General features: G+C 41.9%; 1 protein-coding gene across 5 annotated transcripts in view; it reads right to left on the bottom strand.

The window, feature by feature from the left end:
• The window catches only part of LOC146378683 (RAC-beta serine/threonine-protein kinase-like), a 32,841-nt gene that overhangs the window by 8,024 nt on the left and 14,817 nt on the right, over positions 1-10,000 (bottom strand). The gene's annotated exons all lie outside the window — the stretch shown is intronic.

Genomic DNA, 10,000 nt, shown 5'->3' with positions numbered 1-10,000 from the left:
GGGATCCCCAGGTACTTGTAACTGTCCTCTATGTCTGCAATGTTGCCTTCTGGTAGTTCAATCCCCTCAGTTCTGACTACCTTCCCTCTCTTCGTTACCATTCGACTACACTTCTCCAGTCCGAACGATATTCCAATGTCATTGCTGTATAGCCTGGTAGTGTGGATCAGTGAATCGATGTCTCGTTCACTCTTGGCATACAGCTTGATGTCATCCATGTACAGGAGGTGGCTGACAACTGCTCCGTTCCGTAGTCGGTATCCGTAGCCAGTCTTGTTAATGATCTCACTGAGGGGGTTAAGGCCTATGCAAAACAGCAGTGGGGACAGAGCATCTCCTTGGTAGATCCCGCACTTGATGGTGACTTGTGCTATGGGCTTGAGGTTGGCCTCCAGTGTTGTCCGCCACATCCCCATTGAGTTCCTGATGAAGGCTCTCAGGGTCCTGTTGATCTTATATAGTTCTAGGCATTCCAGGATCCAGGTGTGGGGCATTGAGTCATAGGCCTTCTTGTAATCAATCCAGGCAGTGCACAGGTTGGTCAGTCTGGTCCTGCAGTCTCGGCTGACTGCTTGGTCTGCCAGTTGCTGGTGTTTTGCGCCTCTGGTATTCTTGTCCATCCCTTTCTGTGCCCCGCTCATGTATTGACCCATGTGCCTGTTCATCTTAGCCGCTATGATGCCTGACAGGAACTTCCATGTGGTACTGAGGCAGGTTGTTGGCCGGTAGTTGGAGGGGACCGGTCCCTTCTATGGTCCTTGGGGATCATGATTGTCCGCCCTTTAGCCATTCGGGGTGTCACTCATCGACTAGTAGCTGGTTAATTTGTACTGCCAGACGCTCATGGAGTGCAGTCAGCTTCTTGAGCCAGAAGTCGTGAATCATGTTGGGCCCTGGTGCTGTCCAGCTCTTCACACTGGAGACCCTTCCTTGGATATCTGCCACTGTGATGGTTACTGGACACTGTTCAGAGAGGTTGCTGTGGTCTGCTCTTAGATCCACTAGCCACTGAGCATTGTCGTTATGGGTTGCGTCCTTCTCCCATATGTTCTTCCAGTATTTCTTCACTCTTCTTGTTATTTATTGCAATTCAAGTCGTTCAAGTCCAATGGATAGCTTGAAATGGTATAAAGGTAGGTAGTGAACTGCCAGAAGTTAAAAAAAAACATTTAAGGTTACCTAAAACTGAAATACAATGTACATTTCGGAAAATGGCCTTTCTTCAGGGAAAACAAAATAGGTTGATAATTTAAAGCTGTTCTGCAGCACTGGAGGTTGATCAAGCATTGAAAACTGGTGCTACTAATTGTTCCAACTAATTGTTGTACAGGTGTTCCAACTTTTCGGGATTACTTAGAACCCCCTCTGTCTGCCTAATAGCAGTGTTGGAAGACACTGTGGTACCATACTGTTGTGAGCATCAGTTGAACAGTATTGTACTGCAGAAAGTAGTGTGTTACTACAAATATGGCGACAAGATGGTAATTAACAATGAAAGAGACAAACCATCCTAACACTTAAAGACTTAAAAATGTAGGTCTTTCCTACAGTCCTACTGAGAAATTGTAAAGAAAGTCAAGGTGTTAATGAGTACAGTTTCCTTCACCATCAAAAGGCTCTCAGAAACTGGGGAAAACTAATAGTGGTTGTAGTAAGCAAGTCTCAGTTTCAACTGTGAAGAGAAGACAGCAAGAAAATCAGTGCTAAGACGTCAGAATAAGACAGAGTCTTGCCTGGGCCATGAAACAGGACCATTGGACTACTGAAGACTGGAAGAAGGTATTATGGACTGATGAATCAAAATTGGAAATCTTCGGTTCATCACGCAAGATCCTTGTACACCTTTGAGTAGGTGAAAGAATGGTTCCACAGTTAGTGGCATCAACTGTCAAAGATGGAGAAGGAAGTGTAATGGTCTGGGGCTGTTTTGCTGGATCCAGGGTAAGTGACTTGTACAGAGTGAGAGGCACTCTGAACCAAAATGGCTATTGCAGCATTCTGCAGGGCCATCCAATACCCTCTGGTAGCTGGTCAGGGGTTCATCCTGCAGCAAGATATTGACCCAAAACATATGTCCAAGTTATGCCAGAACTAACTCAGGGAAAAAAAAGAACAAGATGGTAAGCTTGAAAATATGGAGTGGCCAACCCAGTCTTAAACACCATTGAGCTGGTTTGGGATGAACTGTGCCACTATGGAAACTTCTACAACAGATATAGGAAGCATGGGAAAGAATATTTGTTTCTATTGTAGAAAGAATGCCACGGGTGTGTTCAGCTGTTATATCTGCAAAGATGGCTAATTTGATGAGTACATTTTGGTCTATAAATTGATTGCATTATTTCTTTTTTAACTCCAAATGCTTATTTGTACTATGCTTTCATTTCAGAGTGCAATGACACATTAAACTGCATATTTTCAATAAAAAACTGGAAAAATTAGGGTGTTCTAAAACTTTTGACCGGTAATGTGCCTGTGTGTTAGTGATGTGTCGGTCGCGAACGAAATGGCTCTTAGAGCCGGATCTTTGACGTGAACGACGCGAGCTGGCTCCTTATCGCGAGCCGTGGATTTTTTTTTTCCCCTTCTCTCACCCTCTCTCTCGCACTTTTTTTCGCTTCACTCTGCACGCGATCCTTGTGCTTTGCGCTGGGCAGAGGGGGTAGGGGCGGTAGTTACACTCGCAGTAGCACAGGAACAGAGCGGGAGGGAAAGAGAGAGAGAAAGAGAGCCAGGGACAACGTCACATTAGAAAGGTATAGTAATCATCCACAACTATTTTCAGTTGCGGATGATAAAGGATTCAGAAAGTTCATGCAGGCCCATATGACAGAGAATATGCATGTTCTTTTTGTTTTCATATTTTAATTTATATTTAATTGTGTTGTGGTTTGCAGTGTTTTGTGTTGTTACACTTTAAATATGTTTAAAAGGAAAAAGATGAAAATTTAAATAGTTAAAAATTGAACTGTGAATAGTTGGTTTTCGTATTATATGATTTATTTATTACATTTTATGTGGAGTGAATAAATAAAAGTATATTTACGGTGGCCCCTAGACACAACGCACGTACAAACTTCAAAACACATTCGAACTCTGAAGCACGTAAAAACTCAGAAGCACGTAAAACAGGGGTGTCCAAACCTTTTGCAAAGAGGGCCAAATTTTATAAAGTGAAGATGTGCCAATGGTTCCTTTCAACTTTTTTTTCCATAACAAAGTTACATGAAAATATAATGAAGAACAATTTTAATAGTCACAATTACCTTTATTTTTAAAATAGAAATGTACCTAAATAAAAGACACTCAGGCAAGCATTTACAACTCTAAAGACACAATTCTGCCTTTCATTTATATCTGGAGTCAAACAACATTGAACAAACTGTATAGAATACCCTAAGTTCCATGAGTTTGCAATATCTTTGCCTAATTAACATTTAAACAGGAGTTATAAGTAATGAAAAGTGTTCTGTTATCAATGAAGTTTTTTTTTTTAAAGTGAATTTTGCCCTTGACTTTTACAAGACCTTTCAGGAAGCCAAAGTTTTTCACATCTGCTGGAAGATTGCACAACTGGAAGTTCACTTGCCGCAAGAAATAAACACATTTGTAAATTTACACAATAGGTACACAACACACGCAACTATGAATTAAGAGCATAACATCAACAGTTAAAACCAAATCTTAAGAGTTTAACAAAATACGTTTCCTTTTGTGGATTGCATTAGCGTGCTTTATGCTTTTTACTGTTCAGGAACACATGAGTAATGCAGGGATGTCACTCCTGGAGGGCTGCTCTTCAATTGATTCAACTGTGCTAAGCCAGAAAGAACTAAAACATGCATAGCAGCTCTCCAGTACAGAATTTGGACATCCCTGGACTAATGAGAGGGGTGATACTGAGATCTAGATCTTAGTAAAGCAATCAGGTCTGGTTTGAGGGCAGTGGTTGACATGCGTAAAATATCACGCAAGTGGGAGTCACTCATCCTTGATCTCAATCGGTTCTTGTTTAAGTTCATGACAGAGAATGTTTGCTCACACAAATATGTGGAACCAAATAAGCTCAGCATTTTCTTAGCAAGAGATCGCACTTCAGGAAGCCTGTCTTTGTCAAGCTGCTGATAAAAGTCAACAAGAGAACACTGCCGGTGTTTTCCGCGTCACTCATCGTCACACTGCAGCTCAATGAGCTCCAGCTGAAGCTGCGGAGGAGCATCATCAGGGTCCACGGAGAAGGGAGATGAGAAAAGCAGTATGTCTTTTTCAATAGCTGCAAAGTCCTAAAAGCGTTTGTTAAATTCTCCAGAAAGAGACGCGATAGCTGTTGCGTACCTCTTCATTTGGACATTAATATCCACTGGGAAACTGTCTATAACCTCTTTCAAAGTTGGGAAGTGTGCGGTACAGGGCTCTGTTAGGGACAAGTGTCTTTGAAAAAGTTGCAGTTTGGTTCCAAAGGCCTTGATGTGAGCGTATAGTTGGCTCACCACTGCGTCTTTTCCTTTACATTCAGCGCATTCAGATGCTTCGTAATGTCAACCAAAAAAGCCAGATTTGCCAGACATATAGGATCAGACATTTCTTCCATTGGTTGTCCCTTTTCATCTAAAAACTGTCTGATTTCCTCTCTGAGAGAGAAAAATCGCTGTTGTGCAGACCCCCGACTTAGCCACCTCACATCATTGTAATAAATTACGTCACCATATTCAGCCTGGATGTCATGCAGAAACTGCTGAAACTGTCGGTGGTACAGAGCTTTAGAGCGAATACAGTTGATTGTCTTTGCTACTGGTTTCATAACATCATCAAATTTGAGATGTTTGGCACAGAGAGCCTGCTGATGAATGATACAGTGAAGTTTAAGATAAGATAAGATAACCTTTATTAGTCCCACACGTGGGAAATTGTTTTGTCACAGCAGGAAGTGGACAGTGCAAAAGTTATGAGGCAAAAATTAGGATACAATAAGAATAAATACAGTACACAACTGTACAGAATAGAATAAAATAAAATACTATATACAGTAGAATAAAATAAAATAAATATACAATAAGATAAAAATAGAATACAAATGCTATATACAACTGAGTAAAAATACAACGATGACAGAAAAGATTATTGCACTTAGTGTTATTGCACATGTGTGGATGTGTGTGTTTGATCAGTTAAAGTCTTTATTGTGGAGTCTGACAGCAGTGGGGAGGAAAGACCTGCGAAATCTCTCCGTCCCACACCGTGGGTGCCGCAGTCTCCCACTGAAGGAGCTGCTCAGTGCTGTCACAGTCTGCTGCATGGGGTGGGAGATGTTGTCCAACAGTGATGACAGCTTAGCCACCATTCTCCTGTCACTCACCACCTCCACTGGGTCCAGAGGGCATCCTAGAACAGAGCTGGCCCTTCGGATCAGCCTGTTCAGTCTCTTCCTGTCCCCGGCAGAGATGCTGCCGCCCCAGCAGACCACACCATAAAAGATAGCAGAAGCCACCACAGAGTCATAGAAGGTCTTCAGGAGTGGGCCCTTCACTCCAAACGACCTGAGTCTCCGCAGCAGGTACAGCCTGCTCTGCCCTTTCCTGTAGAGGGCGTCTGAGTTATGAGTCCAGTCCAGTCTGTTGTTCAGATGAACACCAAGGTACCTGTAGCTGTCCACAGCCTCAATGTCCATACCTTGGATGTTCAGTGGTTGCAGTGGAGAATGCTTGTGCCTGCGGAAGTCTACCACCAGTTCCTTGGTTTTACTGGTGTTGATCTGGAGGTAGTTCAGCTGGCACCAGTCCACAAAGTCTTGGGTCAGTCCTCTGTACTCCTTGTCGTCCCCATCAGTGATGAGGCCGACTATTGCAGAGTCATCAGAGAACTTCTGCAGGAAGCACTGGGTGGAATTGTGGGAGAAGTCTGCAGTGTAGATGGTGAAGAGGAACGGAGCCAGAACCGTTCCCTGTGGGGCCCCCGTACTGCAGTTTAACAGCGTTACCTGCTTCTTCGCTGACTTTATTGCAGATCAGTGTGGACAATCCGCTTCGCTCACCAGGCATGGCAGGTGCACCATCAGTAATGATCCTAGAAACTTTACTCCATGGTAGCTTCATATCATCAACAGCTTCACAAACAGAAATGAATAAATCCATTCCTCTGGTTTGACCCTTAAGGCTTTTGAGATCCAGCAGCTCCTCTGTCACGTTCATCTTGTCGTCGACTCCTCGTAAAAAAAAATCCGCAGTTGCGCGGTGTCAGATGCATCGGTGCTTTCATCGCAGGCTAATGAGAAATAATCAAAATCCACTCCTCTGTCCCGCAGCTGTCTGTGAATGTCTGACGATATATCCTCAACTCTTCGTGCCACAGTGTTGCGTGCCAAGCAAACACTCAGAAATTCTTGCTTCTTCTCGGGGCAAATGTTCTCCACCATTTTCATAACACAGTCTTTGATAAACGTACCTTCAGTGAAAGGTTTGCCATGTTTAGCTATTAACATAGCCACTTCGTAGCTGGCTTTCGTGATATTTTCATGTGTCTCACAGGCCCGCATGAAAAATCGCTGTTGCGAAGCCAGAGCAGCTTGGAGTTGCTTCACATTTTCAGCGCGCTCACTCCCTGTTAGCTTGTTATATGTTGCAGCATGTTTAGTCTCGTAGTGTCTCCTGATGTTAAAATCCTTGAACAAGGCAACAGTCTCTTTACAAATCAGGCAAACACAATTGCCTCGAATTTCAGTAAAATTCCCACCGCTCCTGAAAGCGGCGGCCCTCACCATCAACCTTTCTCTTTTTTTGTACAGTCGCCATGGCAGAAATGAGCAGAGAAGGGTGGGCTTGTAGCACAGGTGCAAGTAACAGAAAAAATGTGCTGCCACCATGTGCTGAAAAAATGAATTACACCTTTAAAGTCATGATTTATTTATTCAGACTTAGAAAGTGAGCCATAAATTATACATAATTAGACTGAAGCTGTGGGCCACTTGATTGGCCCGCGGGCCGGACTTTGGACATGCCTGACGTAAAAACTCCAAAACACGTACAAAACACAACAGAAGTGCTCCAGGATGCTAGGCGCAGTGTTGAGCTTTTGTTACCTAGTGGCTACACAAGCCAGCAAGTACCAATGACCGGATTTGGTGTGTGGTAGTAACAGGTAAATGAACTTTTTCTTTTTAATTATTTGAATATATATGAGTGCTTGTGTATAAATACACAAACCATACACATATGCTTTCAATTGTGTAATTTAAGTGATCTAGGTAGCTCTGTTTTGGAAGTTCAGTTAACGCTAGAAATGTGTTTTGGAGTTTGTATGTGCTTTGGAATTTGTACGTCCTTTTTGGAGTTTGTACGTGCTTTGTCTCTAGGGGCCACCGCATATATTTATATATAAAATATATATAAATAAAACCAACTTTTTTTTTTACATTAGTAATTCCTTTTGTGCATAATTTTATATTATTGTTAATAATAAATTAATTAAAGCAACAAAACAACCTGAGGAGTCGGTTCGGAGCCGAAGAGTCGGCTCTTTTTAGTGAGTCGAGCCGAAAGAGCCGGTTCTCTAAAAAGAGCCGGAAATCCCATCACTAGTGTGTGTGTGTGGTGTCGAGACATAGACTCCAATAGACCTTTAATATGCTGTGGTATGCCATCATGTGATATGCTGCAGCCTGCATGCCAAATATCTTTGGGCAAGATACTAACCCCATGTTGCTCTCCAATGCATCTATTGGAGTATGACTGCATGTGAATGTTAAATAGAAAGCACTCAGAAACAGCGTAGAAAGAAGTGCTTGTACGAATGGGTGCGCTGCTTTTTTGCGTGTAAAGCACTTTGAGTGCTCAGATAATGTAGAAAAGCACTATATAAGAACCAGTCCATTTACCATTTACCAATATCCAACTTTCTGATAAGTAGATGACCTGCTAACCTGTAGCTAACCTGTAGCTTGTCTGTTTCTCAGAATCCCCAGCTTGCTTATAAGCCATCTACTGACCGGCACCGACACTATCATGGTGATTTATTGCCAAGTACTTAGCTGCTACCTTCCAAGCTCCAGTCCCTGTACTCTTTTAATCCCTGCTGTTTTATCTACTCAGCTTGCACTGTCCTGGTCCTTAAATTCACCTGCTGCCCTTTATCTCCAGTGACTTCGTTTTTAAAAAAAGACAAACTTAATTGAAAAACCTATTCCTCTGCTGTAATTCAGCCTGCTTGTTGCTTCGTCTTGTAATCGGAAGGTTGCCAGTTCGATCCCCGGCTCGGACAGTCTCGGTCGTTGTGTCCTTGGGCAAGACACTTCACCCGTTGCCTACTGGTGGTAGTCAGAGGGCCCGGTGGCGCCAGTGTCTGGCAGCCTCGCTTCTGTCAGTGCGCCCCAGGGCAGCTGTGGCTACAATGTAGCTTGTCATCACCAGTGTGTGAATGTTTGTGTGAATAGGTGGATGACTGAATGTAGTGTAAAGCGCTTTGGGGTCCTTAGGGACTAAGTAAAGCGCTATACAAATACAGGTCATTTACCATTTACCATAACGTAACAAGTTATATTATGTTAACTTTCTCTTCTGTTTATGAATATAAGTAACTAAAGGAGATCCACTTTAAACATTTAGATATATCTTAAATATAATTTTCCAGAGATACCTGAAATGTATTACCATATTCTTTAACAGTGTATATCAAGTCCTCTGGCTCTGATGACATTGTAGGTGGACCCATTAGAAACATTGTGCTGGTTTCTGTGTTAATGTCCTGTGACTGAAGAAAAAAAATCCCACCGACGCAGATTATTTGTCTGCTGATATTTAGACAAATAATAGAATATAATGAATAACAAATTGAACAAAAAGAATAAAATACTGCTGACAGTCAAAGTTTACTTTTAAAAAAAATTATATTAATAAAAAGCAAGTCGACTTCTAATGAGAAGTTAACATCTGTCAGTTATGTTCTTAAAGCTTTTATCTGTTGAATTCAGAAATTTATTATACAAGTGTTAGTATGAATGTTTAATGGTTTATAGACTGACCAATATGATGTCATTTTACTGATGAGGACAACTGCGACAGGAGAACCCAATAATAGAGACCTACTGTAAAGGCATCCCAGCCAATTTGCTTATCCTTTTGCATAATATAGAGGCAAAGAGGTTGCGCTTTTCACGTTTCTCAATTTTATGTCTCTCATCTCTACTGTATCTTGAGACTGAAACAATTAAGTCAGTTTGGCATCTTACAGGTTGTCTCATTTCCTAAAATGCATCTGGAGGGCAGAGGAGTCCAGTCAGCATCACTGTAATGATGTACGCTTTTGTAAGTTTTATCTGCAATGCATAGAAGAGGAGCTACAAAAAGTTACAAGTAATAAATAATACACAAATAATGAGATTTCTAAATTCAGCATTAATTTGTATTCTTAGTTATTTAAGATGATTAGGTATGTAGTCTAACTTTCTACCCTTCACCATTTGTAAGAGTGCCCAAAAAATGGATATCTGGACATTTGCCATGCTCATCTATCAGTAATCAGAAGACACAGCAGTGCTCTGGAAATTAGACAATAGACAGATGATGCAAATGTGCCACACACTTTTTTAAGTGACATCAATTTAACACGATGCAGTAAAGCTGTCTTATCACTACAGTGGCTGACTGGACTCCTCTCTCTCCTCATGTCTCTTCCTTAGAGGAAGGGGAGGGACTAAGACTGGAGGGACTAAGACTGCTTGGAGAGGAGGCGAGGAAAAGAACTGACAATAGCTCCTATTCCCCAGTCCATTACAACAAATACAAAAACAGCATACAGCCTTCCTGCAAACATCCACTCCATTGAAAGGGTGGACAGCAGCATGAAAGAGATACTGGGAAAACCCTTTAGCAATCAAACATATTTGCTGCATAACAATGACTTTGTATAGATTCCTTTTAGCTTAATATGCATGGATAAAACAGCTTAAAGATACTGCCATTTAAAGTGTAATGTTCTGATGTCCCCGAGTGACAGTCCTGTGGTTCAG

This window comes from Perissodus microlepis, chromosome 10 (genome assembly GCF_051167445.1).
Source record: "Perissodus microlepis isolate ML-2025 ecotype Zambia chromosome 10, ASM5116744v1, whole genome shotgun sequence".
Lineage (NCBI taxonomy): Eukaryota > Metazoa > Chordata > Actinopteri > Cichliformes > Cichlidae > Perissodus > Perissodus microlepis.
This window is presented reverse-complemented; position numbering and strand designations above follow the sequence as displayed.